We start from the raw sequence: 20769 nt of genomic DNA on the forward strand, positions 1-20769 counted from the left end.
CCCCGACAGGTGTTGTATGGTCTGGGGGCAGTGACAGGGCATCACTGTTTGTTGGTGGCGGAGGAGCGGGAGCTGTTGTTTCCTCGACCTCTGCCCTTGGCGCTGTTGCCCCGGTATCCTCCTCTATTTTGCTTGGTGTAGGAGGATTGCGCCCCACCTTTATTGAATTGCATTTGCTGGGACATTTGGCCTCTGGAAACACCTCTATTGCCTGAGCGACGAAAAGTGCTCCCTCTAAACTGTTGGGACTGGAGAGCTCCCATAGATTTAGCAGTCTCGGTATACTTTTTTATTTTTTCCAGGGTGGTATCCACCTCAGGACCAAATAATCTGTCAGGGTTTACCGGCTGGTTAAGGATGGTAGTTTGTATCTCCGGCTTAAATCCGGAGATTCTGAGCCATGCCTGACGCCTCAACATCACACTGGTGTTAATTGCCCTGGCTGCAGTGTCCGCAACGTCTAGTGCACACTTAATGGAAGCGTTGGAGATGAGTTTCCCTTCCTGGATAAGCATCTCCGCTGCCTCTTTATATTGCTCAGGTAGATGTTGCAACAGGGTCTCTAGTGTGTCGTAGTGTGCCCTGTCGTATCTAGCCAAGAGTGCCTGCGTGTTAGAGATACGCCAGATATTGGCCGCCTGAGCTGCTACTCTCTTCCCTGATGCCTCCAACACTTTGGATTCTTTGTCCGGGGGAGGAGCTTCACCAGTGGTTTGCGAATTTGCCGTTTTGCGGGCATTAGAAACGACCAGAGAGTGCAATGACAACTGGCCCTTGATGTAGGTTGGATCGCCAGGTGCCGGCCTGTATTTTTTCTCAATTCTATGGTTGACTACCCTTGACCGCGTGGGTTCCTTAAAAATGTCCGCAGCATGTTTGAGGACCCCCTTTAGCATTGGGAGAGTCTTTACAGTCTGTTCAGCTGTTGAAAAAGTGTCAAAGAGGAAGTCCACCTCCACAGGGTCAGCGTGGAGCTCCACGTCGTGGTTTTTGGCCGCCCTTTCGATTAAGGCATTAAATGCCGCAGAATCCTCAGTGGGAGAGGTCTTGACGTTGTACACCTGAGGGTCATGGGCGGTTTGCTGATCCCCTTGGTCTCCGGCCCCCACCCAGGAGTCCTGTTGTTCATCAGGATCCGTGTTGGCAGGAAAGTTGTATTACTCGTCTTCATCCCCAGCATCCCCCACATCAGAATAAGTGGGTGAGGGTGTGGCAAGTCGTGCAGTCCGAGGAACCAGTGGCTCTACCAACACTGGTGAATCTGAATCAGGCTTCTTGCGCTTTAGAGGAATTGTGTATGACTCCAAAGGCTGTGTCGCCGTGATCTTTCTTTTGTAAAGCGTAAGCTTCCCGGTGTCGGCATCTATGAAATGCTCCGACTGCTCCTCCACCAAGGCTGGCTTCGACCCCGCAGATCCCTGTAAGTGCGGTTCGGGCACCGATGGTGGTGCGAATGCCTTCGGTGCCACTTTCGGCGGCAACGCGAAGAGGATTGGCGTTGAAGACTTTGGCGTTGGGACCGATTGCTTCGGGGCGGAAGGTGTCTTCGGTTCTTCCGCCGAAGCCTTGTCCCTGATGCGTTTCAGGGAGTCCGAGACCTGCTTCGTAAAGGAAGCTGACGGCTTCGTCGATCCGACAGACGATCTCGATCCGCTAACATGTGAAGACTCGAGCGTCGATGACTTGGGCTTTTCCGGCCGAGGCGTAGGAGCATCCTTCTTAGGGGCGCTACGCCCTCCTTCCGTGGCAGCAGACGTTGACTCCGGCTGTTTCGGATCGGCGGCCTGGATTACCGGCTTCGGTGCCCCAGTCGTCGGCTCGACTCCCTTGCTTGGCTTCGGCTCGACGCCCTTTTTGGACTTCGGCCCGACGCTCTTGTGTGACTCCGGCTCGATGCCCTTCTTGGACTTCGGCTCGACGCCCTTGACCACCTTTGGCTCGGGGCCGGTGCCCGACTTCACCGGGGCGATAGCTTTCTTCGGCTTGGGTTGCCCCGACACCTCGGAAGACGAGGGTGTCGACAGAGGAGCAGACGTCTTCGGTATCGATTGCGTCTCAACCACTTTCGGTTTTGTCGATACCGATGGTTTCACTTTCGGTTTCGTTTTCGACAGTGGCGGCTCCGCCGAAGTGTCCGTAGCCGGGCCTGCGGGGCCGTGGATCCAGGTGTAAGGTCTTGGGTGAGGCCGTGTGGCGATCCCTCGACCTGAGCCTTTGTAATTGTTCGAACGGGGCATAGCTCTTCCTCCGAGCTATCTTCCATGGCCCCATAGGCCTCATTGTCGTCTCCTACCTCGTCGACGACTTCTCCTACTTCTAGGCCTTCGACATCCGTTTCATAGTCGTAGTCGAGTTCCTCCGCTGGAGGTGAAATCGGCATCTGAACCTCGTGTTCGTCTGCTCCTTCGTTGACGAAGATGTCCACCGGTGCCGGGGCCGACTGCCGGGCCTCCATGCGCGCCACGCGCCGAAGCCGAATCGTCTTCTTCGAACGAAACCTGGAACACGCCATACAGCTGGCTTCATCGTGGTCCAGCGACAGGCACTTGTTGCACACCGGGTGGACGTCGATGTGGGGATACTTCGATCCACACACGGGACACTACTTGAACGGGCTCCGTTCCATGTTGTGTCGTCGAAGGTCTTGCTGCGTCGACTGGGCCTCTATCACCGAAGAGCCACGCGACTCCCCGGATGTCCAACTCTGGAACTGAGTCGGAACAGAACTGGGCACCGAACGCAAACAATACCGACGGTTCGAAAAAGGCCTTCGGGCCTCGAAAAAGTTTATATTGATTCCGAACTGGAGATAACGAAATTACATCCGAACCCAATGGCGGAAAAAAACAATCTGGGGATAGAGTCGATGTCCATGCGCACTGTAGTCCAGGGGAGGAGCCACCTATCTCGCGATACTTCGAAGACTCTTCCAGGACAACAATGTGCAATCATCCGGACCCAACACTAGGCGGCGATCTATGCTATAGATATGAATTCAGCAGCCCACATGCCTCGAACCCATGTTTCAAGCCGCGATTTGTTGGTATTTCAGATGTGGCCATATTCCCACTGCCCAGCTTGACACAGACTCATGTATTAGAATACAGGGAAATGATTGCCTTCAAAGGTTGGGGCAAAGACCTCGGTGTGCAACCTTTGACCACAGTATGTTCCGGTCTACACCATCGAATGCAGCGGAGTAGTCTATAAAGCAAATGAGGAGAGAAAGCCTGTGAGGTTATGTGAACCAGGTATGGCAAGGAAACCGTGTTGTCAGTTGTTGAGGTTTTAGACCAGACCCTGGTTTGATAGTATGGAATTATGTTTTCCTCAGTGGACCATGCCTCTAGTTCGTGATATAGAATTTTGGTAAGGGTATTAGTCTATAAGATTGGACAGTGTTGGAACCTTTTTAATGAATTGGATGTAGTATGGATCCTCTCCAGGAGCGTGGAATTTGGGCAGACTGGAAGCAGTGATGATACAGCATGATGAGAATATTAGCCCAGTAGTCGGTTTCAGCCTTAAATATAGAGCCTGGCAAGCTGTTAGGACCTGGTGCCCACTTTTCTCTGATGGTTTTCAGAGCATTAACAACAGCTGATTTGTTGAACATATTATTATTAAGGCTCCCGGTGTTAGGGTATTTTTTTTTGTTGCTATTTATGTCTGTATTTATCCATATTTATTTTTTGATAATTTTATCTGTATTTATCCATATTTATTTTGGGTTTTGTGGAAAAATTATGCTGAAATTAGTATATTTCCACATTTATTTACCCGATACATATGCCCTCATGCTTGACTGCCTGCCAGGTTTCAGTGCTTTGAACACCCGCAGAAGATAATCAATGCACTTATCAGAAGCTATGCAAATTTCAGTATGAGGCTTGTGCATATCTCCTGCCGTTAAAGCCTCTTTACTGAAATACCTTTCTTTTTTAACCCCCTAATCTATCATACACATCTATTGGCCTGGCAGTCATGGCAGACAGTATTTAGAATTAGTCAAAAGCAATTTCTGTTTTTATCCACATTTAAAAATAAATACAGACAAGAAAATGAATGTTTTCTGTCTGTATTTATCTATAAAAATCAGTAAAAACGGAAAACAGGGAGCCTTAATTAGTATTTATTGACCAAGTTCCCGCTCTCTCCTCTTCCACCCAAAGTTGCCAAAGGGGATTTTCACAACCCTTAAGGTGTTTTATTGACAGGTCCTTTTTGGGTTACTCCAACTGTTTTTCGGGGTCCCATCATCTTGTCCACATCTTCTTATTCCGTTTTACAAACCTTCAACGTGTTTATTCCATTTTTCCATAGTGACTCAGTTACCTCTTATATGGGCTTTACTGTTTAATTTATAGACTTGCTGCCAGAATTGCGCCTTCTGGTGTGGCCTATGGAGGGAGTAAATGTGTGCCCATTCCTATTCTAAATATTTGGCTTTGACTGTCCATATCAGTTTGCAATATGAATTTCTTACAGCACAAACCCTATGTTTGAACACTTTGTTTTGACTGTTTTTGCTACATTTTCTCGGCGCAATTCTTAATACACTGCTGCTTTTCCACATATCTGCCGTGTTTCAAAGTCATCCTGTGTGCCCTGTGCACTCACATATTTTGCTTACTGGTACTGGTGGTAACTGACTCTGACTGTCCCTGTGCTCTGTTTCCCCAGGGCCAGTGCTATGTTGAAAACACACACATACATGAGGGTACACTATATATATATATATATATATATATTAGGGTACACTTACAATTGGCATGACCTAACCTATAAGTCCTCCGATTTAAGAGACTTAGCCCTCCCTTTCAAGCTTGCAGAGTTGGAATTGAAAGTTACCGGTCTTCTCCCATAACTTGCTGTTGATACTAAGGGGGTCATTAGGATGGCGGGCGGACTTTGTCCGCCCGCCATCCTGTCGGGGATTAGGACCGCCCGCCATAAGGGCGTGGGTCCCGTGGGGGGTATTAGGATGTGCCTGCCACAGTGGAGGGCACATCCTGTATTTTTAGCATTGTGGCGGGCGGTGCAGATGCTAAAAATGCATTTCTGCATTTGCATTTACAAAGCGGCAGGCACCGCATGGTGCCTGCCGCTTTGTAAATGCAAATGAAGGGGGGTACCACAGGTACCCCTCTGTGTGCCCCCCCACCTCTCCTTCACTCTGGGGGCCCGCAGGGGGCCCCCAGAGTGAAGACCGCATGCCAATGCCGCCACGGAAAGGCATTGTTAAATGCCCATTGTAATATGGCTGGCGGAGTCTGATAGACACCGCCACCATATTATTCCTTTTCCGCTCCGGCCGCAAGACGACCAGGGTGGAAAATATGTCGGGGGGGGGGGGGGGGGGGGGGGAACGAGTGAGGATGTCAGGCGGATTGACCCCGCCAGGCTGGCGGTGGCTACCGCCAGCCTGGTGGGGGCAATCCGCCCGACATCTTAATGGGCACCTATGTGTGTGTTTCCAATATGACCTGCAGTCTTGGTGCACACCAGCTCCGCGGCTGCCCTATACATGTATGTGGTGGTGGAAAATCTTACATTCTTTGTACATCTGTGCTTTGTAGGTAAAGTTAAGAGTACATCTTAGGTGTGCTCTGTAGCATTGTCGCCAGCTCCAGTCTTGCTCGTTTCCTGCTGACTGAGTTGCATAAGCAATGCGCCTGCCTCGGTGTTCTGTGAAACAGCAGTCTCGGATCAGGGCGTTTTTGTATGCGCTGAGGTCTGAGGCACTGTGAGAACTTTTTAGGATGCTTTATCAAGATCCCTGGTGTTGTCCAATATATATATATGGATGTTTCAGTAAATAAATTTGGCATATTTCAATGGCCGATTATTCAAATGCTGTGCGTTTGTTCAGAATGTATGTTGCGTGCAAGGCTGAGCTCCAGGTCTCAATGTCTCTCCTTGTTGAGGAGAGTAGTGAGATCATTCAAATGGAACTTTGTTTATGTCATCATATTGTATGGTTTAAAGAAGGGATATGCTGAAGTAGGCACATGATGTTTGTTCTATTTATCCCCCCTTGAGATATGTAGCGGGTGCAAGATGAGTTGTGTCATGATACTTTCATGGCCCTTCATGGTGCGTGTGCAAATTATGGATGGTGACGTCCATTGGTGATTTCTTGATAACTCAAGAACTCCAATTAATCTCTCTTAGTGGCTGCTTAGACAAGCATTCCAAGTAGTTCTTTGGGTGGGCCGTGGGCTTAGACAAGCATTCCAAGTTGTTCTTTGGGTGGGCCGTGAAAGTGTTGCCCATGTTGTAATGTCAACCCCACTGGCGATGTTCTGTTGTCTCATGGTGGGTGATACTTCTAATTCTTTAGAGAGCTAAACTGCCCTTGCGTGTTGGTGATGCCCATCATCCGCTGCGCAATGAAAGACATATGCTCAGACTCATGTAGTTTAGTTTTAGATTTGAGAACTCCTTGTGCATCTCGTACAGTGCTTGTGTTAGGTGTTTCAGTGGATTGTGCTGTAAGCAATCAGAGGTTGTTGGTGCTGTGCGCCCATTGGGTACTGGATTACTATTAACTCCTAGGCTCATTGGTCCTTCACTGGGAAAGGTTTCAATTGTGTGTTCTTCCTGCTTTTGCAGGTTGTCAAAAAAGGGAAATATTTTCATTTGGGCTGGGGCAAATTGATTGGCTGTATTAGCCGACCTTTGTATGTACAGCTTGCTTAACAGTTTGGTGGGATTTTTCTTATTTTTTTAGCCTTTTTTTATCCCTTCTTGTGAACAGTTTAATGGTTTGTGTTATTGGCTGCATCAGTACTGTGCTGGACTGTTGTGATCTTTAAATTTTCCACAAGTAGGGTGCATAGTTTGTCTTCAATGGGAGCGCAGCTGAAACTATCCCTCTTTTGTTATGTGCTTTGATCTTTATTTTAAGGTTGGCAATTTTTAAATCAATGTTGGATATGGAGTTGGCTAATGACTGCATTAAGTCAATTTGAAGTTCAAGTTATGCGACTGCCATTTCCGCGCGTTAGTTACAGCCAACAGAGATGAATTAATTGACATGAGAATGGTCTCAGTTGAAGAGTCACTGTTTTGTTTGGGATTAGACCTATTGATGTTCGTCCCAGAGGTTAGGGCGGTTAACAATTGTTCAGTCATTTATTTTTTTATAAACAAACTTTATTGAATTTTCGCTGCCAAAGACCTGCTCCAGGAGCCTTTTTAGACATGTGAAACAGGACATAATATTGGCATACATATGGGAAATAACATTTTTGTACATTAATAACAGGAACCGAAGAGAAAGTGAAAAAAATAAGAAAAAAAGGAGAAAAAGAACAGGCTGCGGTTGTAATGGAAATAGGTAAAAGCTTGAGAGTATGTCCCTGGATGCTGACCCTGCAATCATCCACTTCATCAACTCGGTAACATTACATGCGAATATTACACTATATGAGGCAGAACCTCCAGATCCAAAAACATAGGCTGTAGGTTTGGTGGAGTCAGGACAATACCCCATGCAATCTTCCCAGCGTTGCAATATGCATGTGTGATTTTGGGGTACTCCCGGGCCCTAAATACCGGTTCTTTCAACCCCATGCAAAAATCTAGACCTCACTTCCAGAGCCCCAACAGGGGAGGGGACTATGCTTTCCAGGAGCGGGCTATATCGCGCTTGGCCAAGGTCAAACCCAAAACAGTAAGTGGCGTTTATATCTGTTGCCCACAATGTCCTCCCCAACCGCGGCCGGCAGTGGGAGTACCTGCACGGCGGTGACGTGGGGAGAGGGAGGGGCAGGGTGGGGGGTAGTAATGTATGGATTACGGAGTTTTACAGGTAAGTAAACATTTAAATAAATAAAACAAATTTCGTTAAGTGCACTGCATCACCAAATGCGATGCAGTGCGCACAACGAAATTCGTTTTATTTATTTAAATGTTTACTTACCTGTAAAACTCCGTAATCCATACATTACTACTCCCCACCCTGCACCTCCCCCTCCCCACGTCACCGCCCTGCAGGTACTTCCACTGCCGGCCGCGGCTGGTCCTCCATGATGTGTAGTAATGCAAGCCGTGGTGTGCAGTGTATTGTCCACCCCAGCACCTCCTCCAAACATCTATGAATGCCCTTCCAAAACCTGTCCAGTACTGGACATGTCCATACCATGTGGATGAAAGTGGCTTCCTCCAACCCACAGCGTTGACATACCGGGGAAGCAATGAGATCCGCCCTATAAAGCCTCACCTGAGTGTAGTATGTTCTGTGTAGATATTTCAATTGTTGAAGGCGCTGGCGCGAGGAGATGGCAGCCGACCCGGGACTCCAGGGCCTCCCTCCAGTCATCATTATCAATGGGTCCTATGTCTGTTTGGCAGGTCTCCTGGAGGGATTCAAGTGCTGAATCGCTGTGGGTGATCAGTGTTTGATATATCTTAGAGATTTTATGTTCCTCCAGGTACCCCATGAGGAGCCGCCCCCCCTAGTAGGCTGAATTCAGGAAGGGCTGTAATTTCCCTTAAATATGGGTCAAGTGCATGGCAAAACTGTAAATATTTGTAAAATTGGGTACGCGGCATGGAGTACTCTTCCTGCGAGTCTGAAAAGGATTTAAGAGTGAGACCCCGGAAAACATCACTCGTGTTGAGATCCCGATCCAGTCCCATCCCTGGATACCCAGTAGATGTTGCAATTGGGGGAGCAAACAATTACACCACAGCGGAGCCTCACCTGTAAGTCACATCTGCCAGCCAATGTGGTGAAGAGACTGTCGCAACATAGCAAACACTACATTAGTAGCCGGAGGGAGGGCGCGGGCATTGACACAGCCATATAAGAATTTATGAAGCGACGGATCCCCCAGTAGCCATCTCTCTAAGTTATATGTCGGTTCATTCCACAGGCAATGCCACCTATCATTGAGAACTTGTAGATGGGAGGACGCATAGCATGATTGTATGTCGACAGCTGCAATGGCCCCGCAGAAGGTAGAGAGAAAACATGTGCGAAACATTTGTCTAACCCAACCCCCGGCCCCCGAACCCATTTAGCAGTGAATTGATCTGTCTGACCCACATCTGCGGGATGGGATACGGGTGATTCTGAAGTTGATATAAAAGCCTAGGAAGAGAGATCATGTTGAATATCACCGAGCGGTAAAACAGGGATAGAGGCAACCCCGCCCAGGACTTCAACTCTGTTTTAGCCTTAGCGAGAACCCCGTCGATGTCACGTGCCCGGAATACCTCCCGTCTATCTGTTAGAAAGACCCCCAGGTATTTCATGCCGTCCCGAGTCTGGGAAAGGTCTGTGGCCCATCTGTAATCCTCTGAAGACCCACGAAGTGGCCATAGAGCGGATTTATTTACGTTCATGAAAAGCCCCGAGGTCTTGCCAAATATTCGCAAGATTTGAAGTATTTGGGAGCCAGATCTAGACGGATCAGTCAGGAAGAAAAGGAAGTCATCAGCATACAGGGCCAATTGGTCAGACATCCCGGTGGACCATTCAAAGCCCCGGATCTGGGTGTCAATACGAACCCAGGCCGCTAGTGGCTCAATGGCTAAAGTGAATAGTAATGGAGAGAGTGGGCACCCTTGTCTAGTGCCCCGGCTGATTGTAAAAGGTGCGGACAGGACACCCTGCCGGCTATGCGCACTGACACAGTCAACCCCTGAAACAGCATCTGTATGAATGAGAAAAATTTTGGGCCGAGATTTAGGCGCTTCAGAAGAATGAAAAGTTAAGTCCAGCTGACAGATTCAAAAGCACGATCAATGTCAGCTAGCAAGAGGGCCACAGGGTGATGAAGGAAGTCGACAGCGGCGATCGTGTTGTGTACCCGACGGCTATTGTGTCGCATGGCACGCCGGGGCAAGAATCCTCCCTGATTACAGTGAATCAGGTCAGGGAGATGAACCAACAGTCTAGTGGCAAGCGCCTTAGTCAAGAGCTTAGCCTCGACATTTATTTATTTATTTTTTTTAAATTTATTTTTATTGTTGCATCAGTGAGAATAAACAGCAAGATATTCAGCAGCCGGCAGGGCGTCAACATTCCGCCTCTGTCCGCTGTGTGCGCAACTTTTGATTCCACCAGTCGCAGTAATCTATATATAGCCACAACATAAACATTATAACAAGACTTCAAAAAGCAGCATACATCCCCCCCCCGCATCCCCCGGACCCACCTCCCTTCCACCCTATCAAGTCGTTCTGTTATTCCCACACAAGAGTGTGAGTAGTCGAGCTTCACACGGCCCACACTGTAACTTCTGACAAATCTGTTGTGTCCTGAGTCCTCCCGTCGTTCAGTTCCCCCCTCCTAGGAATCCCTCCAATCCATGGTATTGTCTCCATTTCGTCCACACTCTCCTAAACATTTTGGGGCAGGCCCTAGCTTTATAAGTCACTCTTTCAGCTGCCATATACAGGTCCATGCCCCTCCTCCACTCCTCAATGTCCGGCCGTTCCGCCGCACCCCAATATTTTGCAATGTCTCGCTTCGCCACCACCAAGGCAAGTACCAAGAAGATAAGCAGGGGGCGCAGCAAGTCTACCTCGGTTGTCATGCCTAATAAAGCTAGTTTAGGGTCGCGTGTCAAAGCCAATCCCAGGACCTCCTCCAGCTCTGTGAATATGTGCCCCCAATATGTCTGTATAGTGTCACATGCCCAGATCGTGTGGAAGAAATCTCCACGGCAGTGGTGGCACCTAAGGCACGCCGGGTCCGTTATTCTTCCCATTTTGAGGAGGCGTACCCTGTCAAAATAGGTTCTGTGTAGCACGTTTAGTTGGATGAGGCGTAGCCTTGATTTAATCGCCACCTCCCGAGGATGCATTAAGACAATCTCCCATTCTAGGTCTTCCATTTCTCCCACATCCACCTCCCACACTCTCCGCAGCCTTGCCAAGTCGCCTAACATGTGGTTCGTCAGGGTTTTATATGTGAGTGATACCACTTTTTCCATAACCTGCTCTTGGAGTAGCCTACCCTCTAGCGGTGCATATTCTGGAATCTCTGCCAGCGTGATGTTTTGTGCCCTCCATGCATGTCTCAATTGGGCGTACTTATAGAACTGCGTGTTGTGCAACCCAAATTCGTTTCTAAGCACCTGAAAGGACTTCAACCCCCCCTTGCAATTGCATCCCCAATGGTGGAGATTCCTATATCATCCCATCTCCGGAAACCGCGTAACTTACTGAGTTCTCTCAACCATTGGCAATGCCACAGTGGCGTCTGTCGGGTAGGCTTCTTGTCCCACCCCATACGTCTAGTAGCCCTGTCCCAAGCGTCTAGGGTGATCATCGTGGCCGGTAAAAGCGATGTCCTTACCGCCCCCCCATATAGATAATAGAAGAGATTTCTGGACGACATATTGAAGCGTTCCAGCGCATAAGTGGGGTGATCTGCAGGCGCGTGTAACCATTCATTGATCGGGGCGAGGTGTTCCGCCCAATAGTATGCGTCTAGGTTGGGAAGTGAGATCTCCCCGCTGTATTGATGGCGTTGTAGAGTCGATAATGGCACTCGGGCTGTTTCCCCAGCCACAGGAACGCCCGAAGGTCTGCGTGGATTTTGTTTATTCTTTTGGCTGGTAGCTGGTAGTACTCATTTTGGAGCGCATACAGAAACTTCGGAAGGATAATCATTTTGTATATCGCCGCTCGGCCCAATAGGGTGAGCGGCAGGTGTCTCCATCTAGTCATCTCCGTCGTCGTGCTATCCATGATTCTTTTTATATTTTTGTTAAAGGAGAGTTCCTTATCCAGGGTAATGTAGATACCCAGGTACTGGAATCCCTCCGAAGTATGTACTAGTTGCTCCGGGAGGTACTCCCCTCGCTCTCGACCTTGAGGGTCATAGAGGACCGATTTGTGCCAGTTTATGGTATGGCCCGCTTTGGCACCAAAGCCGTCCAACTCCCTGAATAACTCCGGGATTGTAGTCTCCGGCTCGGTGATATACAACAACACGTCGTCCGCGTACAGGGATATTTTTTCCTGTGAAGCGTCGCGGTCTCCCCACGAAAAGCCCCGGATCCCTGGATTCTGTCGGATCTTTATCGCTAGAATTTCTATGGAGAGTGTAAACAAAAGGGGGGATAGCGGGCACCCCTGGCGCGTGCCTCTGCCGATCTGGAATTCGCGAGACAGCCTCCCGTTGACCCGAACCCGCGCCTTTGGGGCTGTGTATAAAAGTCGGACCCATTGTTGGAACTTGGGGCCGAATCCAAATCTATGTAACACCGCCATTAGAAACGGCCAGTGTACCGCGTCGAACGCCTTCTCCGCGTCGAGGGAGAGGAACCAATGGGGCCCCCTCCTCCCCCTAACCTCCTGCAACCAGTTATGAGTGCGACGGAGGTTCAACTTAGTCGCCCTATCCGGCAGGAACTCCGACTGATCCATATGGATAAGGTCTGTTATGACAGTCCTCAGACGTTTAGCTAAAATAGTGGCCAAGATCTTCACCTCCATATTAAGTAGAGATATAGGGCGGTATGAGGCACACTCTCCCCTCGGCTTGCCCTCCTTATAAATTGGTACTATCGTGGCCAACGTGAGGTCTGGTGGTAGGCACCCTCTAAGAACAGGGTTTTTAAATGGCGAGTCAATAGATCGGCTGCCTTTTTGAAGAATTCCGCTGGGAAGCCATTCGGCCCGGGCATTTTCCCTGGCTTCAGAGTGGCTATGGCGTCTGCTATCTCTTCCAGAGTGACCTCAGCCTCCAATGTCGCGCAGGCCTCGGTGGACAATACCGGTACCTCCGCGTCGCCTATATAGTGCTGTGCGTCGTCACCCGTGCCCAGGTCCCTGGCCTCATAAAAACGTTCAAAATAGGATGCAAAGACATCCGCAAAGGCTTCGTCTGTATGCATCTGCCTACCATCTGCCGCCGTGACCTGTTCCACCCACCTCGCGGCCCTTTCCTTTCTGCTGAGCCATGCCAGGAGAGTGCCGGATTTGTCCCCCACATCGTATAATCGGTGGAGGGTTGCCAACGACTGAGTTCGAGCCTCATTGGATACCTTCTCCCTATAGTGTCTTTGTGTATCAAGCAGTTGTCTGAGTGTTCCTGCATCCTTCCTCTCTTGGTAGTCCGCCTCAAGGGTCAGGATAACCGTTTCCAGGGTGGACACCTCAGCTTGTTGTGCCCTTTGTGCCTCCCCCAGTCTGTTCTGTATTCAGTCCCTCAGTACCAGCTTCATTGCCTCCCAGAATGTGACCCCTGAGTCGACTGTCCCTTCGTTTTCAGCTATGTACACCCTAATGTCTGCTCTGATGCCACGCAGTATTTCCGGTGTTTGGACGTCCCATGCCGCTAGGCGCCATTCAGCCCCTCTTCTACCCTTCTCCCTTCCCAACTGTGCATATAGTGGCGAGTGGTCCGAGATTCCCCTCGCTTTATATTCCGCCATGTCGCTCGAGGTTAGGAACTGTCTGGACGTGAATATGTAGTCTATCCTCGAAAAGACTCTGTGCGCCCCTGAGTAGAAAGAGTAAGCCGCTTGTGTAGGGTGGAGCCACCTCCAGACATCAGTGAGTCCTATGGTGTGCATTTGTCGTGCTAGTGCCGAACCTGACCCCCCTTGACGCGCTGTTCCAGTACGATCCTGTGCTGCACACATGACATCGTTAAAGTCGCCACCTACTATCTGGACAGTGTCCGCTGTATCGATGAGGATGGAGGTGATTGCTTTGAGGGTGCGGTCCTGGAGTTTCGACGGTGCATATACCGAAATGATAGTGTACCTGCATCTTTTCCATGTCCCTTGCACCCCCACATAAGTCCTCTGTGGATCCAGCCATGTGCGTGTGATATGAAACGGTGCTGTTTTCTTTATTAGAATCGCCACCCCCCTGGAGTCTGATGTATATCCCGCATGCGCCAGTGCCACGTGGCGCCCCCTCGCTATAAAAGCACACTTATTGCCCCTGAGGTGAGTCTCCTGCAGTAGGACGATGTCTGGTGCCACCCTTTTGATGTAGGCATTCACCAGCCCCCTCTTGATCCTTGACCCAAGGCCATTGACATTCCACGTCAATATGGAGATTCCCTGGTCACCCAGATGTGAGGTACTTAGTGTACTTGCCATTGTGTAAAGCCAGTTCCTATAGTGGTGCGTCCCTGTGGTGGAAGAGTGGGGCGGTGTGTCGATGCGTGCTGCTTCTGCCCACTAACTACCTCCCCCCTCCCTCCCTTGTCCCTCACTGGCCCCAACTTGAGAAACATCGAAAACCTTCCCCCCCTTCCCACCCCCCACCCCACCTCCCTCCCCTTCCAGTCGTATCCCAACCTGGGACCAAACTATCCACGGGAGAAGGCCTGTCGCCCTCCCACGCATCCCTCCCTTCACTGGTCAAAAAAACAAGAAGAAAAACGTGAGAAACAAAGAAGGGCGTGGTAACTTGCGTGCTCCATATCGTCGAGCTGCAATCACTCTAGTCCCCGAACACCATTGTTGTTCATGAGCGTGAGTCCTGTGTGTCCATGGTGGGCACCTGCCCCGACGAGTCCTGTTCCAAATGCTGGATTTCTGTGACCAGCGGGTGCACTGAATCATCCACTGTATCCTCCTCCTCTCCTTCAGACGTGCGACCCTCTGATTCTGCTCCTTCGTCTCCTTCCGAGCGGATTCCATTCCTCAGGACGCTGAATCTAGAGCCTGCCACCGAGCCAAGACCTGGCGACGTCGACCTGCTTCCTCTCCTGTCATCTGTACCACGGGGTTGGAATGGTGTCTCCGGCGTCCGCGTCTTCAGCCGTCTCGTTTTCCGTCTCTGTGGCTTCGGCCGCTCCCAGCGTGGCCTTTCCCGTAGTGATCTATCCATCGCTTCCCGGCCCGCCGCCTCTCTACCGTTCAGGATAGGGCGTTCCTCGAGCCACTGCCATGCGTCCTCTGGATGTACGAAGAAGATGGACTTGTCCTTATAGAGCACCTTGAGTTTTGCGGGGAAGAGAAGCATGTAAGAAATGTTCAAAGTCCTCAACTTTGCCTTCACTGAGTCGAAGGAGCGACGCTGTTTCGAGACTTCCTGGCTGTAATCCGGAAAAATCATTATGGTTGTGTTCTCCCACCGAATCTCCCCCCGCTTCCTGGCTTCTCGTAGGATTAAATCTCTATCGGCATAGTTCAAGAAGCGTGCTATAACTGGCCGTGGCCTCGCCCCCTCCAGTGGTTTGGCCAGAAGGGCCCTGTGCGCCCTCTCAATGACGAAGCACGAGGAAAACTGTGCTGTTGGGAATGTGGTCGTCAACCACGTGTGTAGGAAGGAGGACATGTTCTTTCCCTCGCTTCCTTCCCTAAAGCCCACAAAGCGGAGGTTATTGCGTCGTGATCTATTTTCCGCGTCATCCACCTTCCACAGCAGCTGACGGTGTGAGGCCTGCAGCTCCGCCATATCTTTCTTCAGTGCAGTTATTGCCGTGTCATGTTCACTTATTCCAGCTTCCGTCGCCGCCACCCTATCTGTTAGATTCCGGAAGTCTTGCCTTTTCCCCATGACCACTCGTTCCTCGGATATGTGCTCCCGCCGCCGGGCGCAAGCCACTGACCTCAGGCGCAGCGCGGGAGTGTGCCAAGCCAATCAAGAAGTGGTGACTCTCCGTTGCGCAGCGCCGCGTGTATTAGTGCCGAGCAGTGTAGCTCCCCTCGTTATCTCCTGGCCTTGGCGCCTCAGCCTATTGTCTCCTCTCGTCTCTCTGTTCCCAGCCCTGAGTTGCTCCGTCTGTGCAGGGGGGGGCCTGTGTGCTGTGGGGGCCGTGGTAGTAGGCACCACGCGCCTCAGGTGTCCAATTCAGGCGTGTCTTAAGGCAGGCGCCAGTTACCCCTCCATAGGGGCCAGGTTGTTTGTGGCACACACTCTGGATGCCTCAGCGGGGGGAGGAGGGGAGGGGGCCGGATGTCCAGATGGGCAGAAGCAGCAGAGCCCTCACCCGCTGGCCACCTTCGCTGTTGCGCGCCCCCCCGAGCGTCCTCCGGCCGCCGCGCCATGTTGCTGCAGTCTCCCGCACTCGCCGAGTGTGCCCCGGTGGCCCGCCACTCACTGTCTCAGCCAGACACCGCAGCCTCGCTCAGCCGCTCCTCTGTTGCTCCGGCTCTACCTTCAGTGGCCCCCGCCTCACCTCAACACGGGAACCGCAACGGGGGGCTTCAGGACCTCAGGACCCTTCACTGATATTGCCGGCCGCCATCTTGGTAAAGGCGGCTGGTCGACCGCAGTTCCCCGTCTTTCCTCTGGGCACCTCTCCTAGTCTAAGTCGGTACCACCGGGGCTGTTTTCTTGCCGCGATGTCGCCGCTAGCCTCCTTAGTTCCTGGCGGGCTACGGACGGACCCCTAGGCTCTCCAGAGTCGGTCGGGCGTCGCGGCCGCCATCTTGTCCGCTCGGGGGCACACCGGGTCAGATGAAAACTCTCGTTGTTCCGCGGACCCTGGCTCTGTTTCGCCGCCACAGCACTTCTCACAGTTTCTAGGGTGTCTTGGCATCCGCGGATGATCGTTGGTGTTCCGCGGGGCAAAGTTTAACATCGGATTGTTATGCCGCTCGGCAGGAGCTCCGGCAAGGTACGTCTAAGCCGCCATGCCGCTGGCCACGCCCCCTTAGCCTCGACATTTATAAGAGAGATTGGCAGATAGGAGGCATGGAGTCCAGGGGGATGGCCGGGTTTTAGGAACACAACAATCTCTGCATGTCTCCAGTCGGGGGGCATGTATGCTGTCTGAGTAACTTCTTGTATAACCGCAAGATAATGGGGGCCTAGCAGGGCCATGAAGGCTTTCTAGAATTCACTGGGGAAGCCCTTAGGGCCGGGTGCCTGTGTAGATCAGCCAGTGCAGTGGTAATTTCTTCTAAGGTCAGGGGGGCCTCCAATGACTTCCTGGGCTCCTCGGAAAGTGCCCTCGTAGGAAGGTCATCAAAGAATTGCTTGATCTCAGAGGCTTCAAGGACCTCGCGTGCAGTGTATAAAGAATGGTAGTAGTCCGCGAAGCTAATAGCCAAATCTACGGGTCTGTCACGAGTGTATTATCAGGGACACAGAGTCCTGGTGAGCATATGTTTGCGCTTGTTGACACAGTCTGTAGAGGAGTTTACCGGATTTGTCCCCCCACTGATAGATCCTACTTTGTGTAGCGAGCCATGCGCCCCGTGCCTCATCCATCAGCACACTCTGGTACTGCTGCTGATCCGGACGCAATTGCTGATGCATCGCAGCACCGTCTTCATCACGGGCCCGATGTTCATCCTCTAGCTGAATGAGCGACTGCCGCCAGATTCTGCATTCCGCTGTTCAGGAGCTAATATCAACCCCCTGCAACAAGGGCTTCATTGCCCCCCGTAAGTACAGGCTGAAGACACAGTCCCCATATTGTGTGAAATGTATTCCGAGAGCATGTTGTGGATAAGGGCTCGATATGCCCGGTTTTGTAAGTACCATGCCGAGAGCTGCCAACGAAAAGGATGTCGGTTCGGGCCTTTCAAAAGATGTTTGGCCACAAGGGAGAGGTCTGACAGATCCCTGGGGAGGATCGCGGCGGTTAGTATTCTCTGAGCGAAAGCACGGGGACAAATATATAATCAAGCCTAGAATAGGAAGTGTGAGTGTGGGAGAAGTAAGTGAGACTGGTCTCAGTAGGGTTATGTGTCTGCCATATATCAACCAAACCGACCATATCCACTAGGGTCCGCAGTTTGGAATCAGGGGTCCCGTCCCGGCCCCTGCTGAGCACCACCTATCCACCCCAGGGGACATTACATCATTACAATCTCCACCTATCACTGAAAGTCCATCTGGCAGTGTCCCCCAAGCCTCAACCAGATAGTCAAGGAAATTCTGATCAAGGGGTGGTGGGACATGTATACTACCAAGCAATATGTGTTCGCTAGCCATGGTCCGGTGCACAAAAATATAGCGGCCGAGTATATCATCCATTTTTTTATCAGGGTGAACGCTACACGGCGGTGGATCAGGATGGCAACCCCCCTAAAGCCCCTTGTGAACCCCTCGTCGCAGGTGTGCACAAAGCCATAACAATCGAAACAGAGAGCCTGTGTGCCTAGCATGTGTGTTTCTTGTAAAAGAAGAATATCAGCGCCTATGTGTTTGGCCTGGCGCAGAACCGCTTTCCGTTTGATTTTGTGAAGAAAGCCCTTCGTGGAGGAGCCAAGCTGGCGACCGAGATGGCTGCATAGACGCTCGGCTCCGTGAGCCTTCTCACCCCGCGCATACATCCTGGCATATATCCTGAGCCGTAACGGCATATTTAAGTAGGCGAAGGACAACTTTCACTGACCGTTTGCTCCTGAAGCTTTTACGTGCGGCAGACCCGTGGAAATGTCCCCGACTGTTTTGCGGCCTTCACGGAGCTGGGACCGGGGTGTCGAGTGAGGAGAGTAGCCGGCCGCGACTGCGACAACAGCGGCCTCTGGTGGAGGTGGGAGTCGGCCGGAGGGCACCGAAGATCTGATGGGCCGATGGCGACGATGCCGCCCCAATCCATCTAGCGGCGTGCCTTGTGTGGATGTGCGGTAAAGCAGGGTCGAGGGGCGTGCACGATACTTGGCCCCCTTTCCAGTGTTGTGTCCGGGCTAGACTAATGACTTCTCCCGGACTCGGCGGGCGGCTCCCAGGGAGCGGCGGAGATTTTGTTTAGCCTTTTGGTGGCCCTTCGCTGAGAAGCCTGCCTTGACCTTCGGGGTCCTCGTGGTGAATCCTGTTGCGCCCTGGTGTGAGGCCCGGTCCCGAGGTGAGGTGGAGAGGGACGAGGCCGGATCAGCTAAGATGGCGGATGGCACCCCCTTGCGCAGACCACATCCAGGCAGAGAAGCTGCTGTGCGGGAGAGTCCTGGGGTCTGGCGACACGAGATGGAGCCCACGTCCAGAGATATACTGGCTGCGCTAACAACCCTGCATATGACCCTGATCCGGGACGCCTGGGATCTGGGAAGAAGGATGGCCGCCATTGTTGTCCCACCGTTCCACACGGACATAGTTCGATCTCAAGGAAGCGCCGATGTGCCCGCCTCTGCGTCAGTGATGAGTGCTCCCGCTACGCCTATGTTCGTGGAGACGCTGGAAGACCCGGTTCATGAGATCGCTTTGGACAGATCTGTTGTACATGTGAGTGACTCGTCGGGGCACTTATCTATTCGGCGGCTGGGGAAACAACGTCGATCTATGGTTTGGGCTGCCCCGGCGGCGTTTCAGCGCTTACCGGATGGTGTGACTCTTCTTCCCTGGCTGGTGAGACTGTGTTCGGACTGGAGGATGTTTTCGGGGTCGATACTGACACAGTTGGATTTCCGCCATACATATTCGGCTGGGTTTTGGTGGCTGAAGTCCCATGGAGTAACAACGCTGCCCGGTCCGCCCGGACCTCTTGGACCTTCCGCGCTGCTCTGTATGCCGATTGCTAAGTGGATGTCTGTTGGTACTACTGATAGAAAAGGCCAGGAGTGAGACCGTCTAGGACATAGTGGACCTTATTGTTTGCTGACGGTGATTTGGGGGACACTCAGCGAGGATATTATTGATTGTGCTATCGGTGATTAATGTTTTCCATGGCTATTCTGATCTTGCTTTTAGGATGTTTATTATGCGCGGTGGTGGGGGGGGGGGGGCCGGGTGGCCGGATCGATGGCTCTTCCCCACATTTTTTCTCTTTTCCTTCTTTTTCTCTTTTTCTATATTTCGGGTCTCTTATTTAGGGCGACAGGCATGCTGCTGGGGGGGGATAGGCCGTAGCCTTCTGCAGGGATGCAGGGTGGGCGGTAGGGGGATGGGGTTTGTTAATTTGTCCTTTCTTTGTTTCTATGGCCCTTTGTCTTTCTTCCTTTTTGGTGTCGTCGTTTTTCATGTTTCCTACAGTGTGTTTCGTTTTGAGGGGTGGGGTGCAGTTTTGTTACGAAACGTGTTTGTTTTTACACTTATCCTGACTTGTATGCCTTACCCCCAATACTTCGAACGTCTTTGCATTATTTGCGGATTTCCTGCTTTCTATTGTAGGACCTTGTATGACCGTGTGGCATTGATTCTGAGTTTTTCTTTATTGTAAAATGAACCTTCTCGAATCCTGACTCTTGCATTGTACGCTTGAATACAAGTTATATCCTGGACACTTCTTAGACCCCGATTTTCAGCTGCTGTATTCTTCTATATTGATTTGCTGTACTTACGACTTGACTAGCGGCCGGCCAGGGTGGTTGTAGGCCCATGCGTGTATTTATTTGAAGTAACAATAAAGGTTCTCAAAAAAAAAAAAAAAAGAAAGCCCTTCGTATTCCAACTCACAACATATAGCTGCCCATGGGAGTGCCCTGCGGGTTCTGTCTCCATCATGTCCGAGGATAGCAGTATGTTGACACAAATGATCGGGGAAAAAGGTGGTCACAGGGAAAAAGGAGCTACGCAGCCAGAACAAATAAGATCAAAGCAAACCACAACACGAACAACACCCTCCTCCACCCCCCACCCGTCCCACTCCAATACCTCAAAATAGCTGAAGTATTTGTCGTGGGCAGCCTGGCATCCCACTACCGACTCCCCAATAGATCTCCATAGTTCCGATAACGTCCCGAATCCTACAGGGGAGACTGAAGCAACCCCACAAATGTGACCCAATTTTGTCTTGAACACAAGCATGTATACATGAGGAATACCCCGACGATTACTCCCGGGAGAGAGAGCATTATTTATTTGGGGGAGGCAAGTTTTCCTGATCCTTCCCGTTAGTTTTAGACCGCCATGAGGATCTGAATCTATGATGTCTTTTATCTGTTGGTTTTG

The 20769-nt window shown here is 51.2% G+C and overlaps 1 protein-coding gene across 1 annotated transcript in view; it reads right to left on the minus strand.

Annotated features, from left to right (window-relative positions):
• Window positions 1-20769, minus strand: part of DMRT1 (doublesex and mab-3 related transcription factor 1) — a 906587-nt gene that overhangs the window by 609011 nt on the left and 276807 nt on the right. The gene's annotated exons all lie outside the window — the stretch shown is intronic.

This window comes from Lissotriton helveticus, chromosome 2_1 (assembly GCF_964261635.1).
Source record: "Lissotriton helveticus chromosome 2_1, aLisHel1.1, whole genome shotgun sequence".
Taxonomy (NCBI): Eukaryota; Metazoa; Chordata; class Amphibia; order Caudata; family Salamandridae; genus Lissotriton; species Lissotriton helveticus.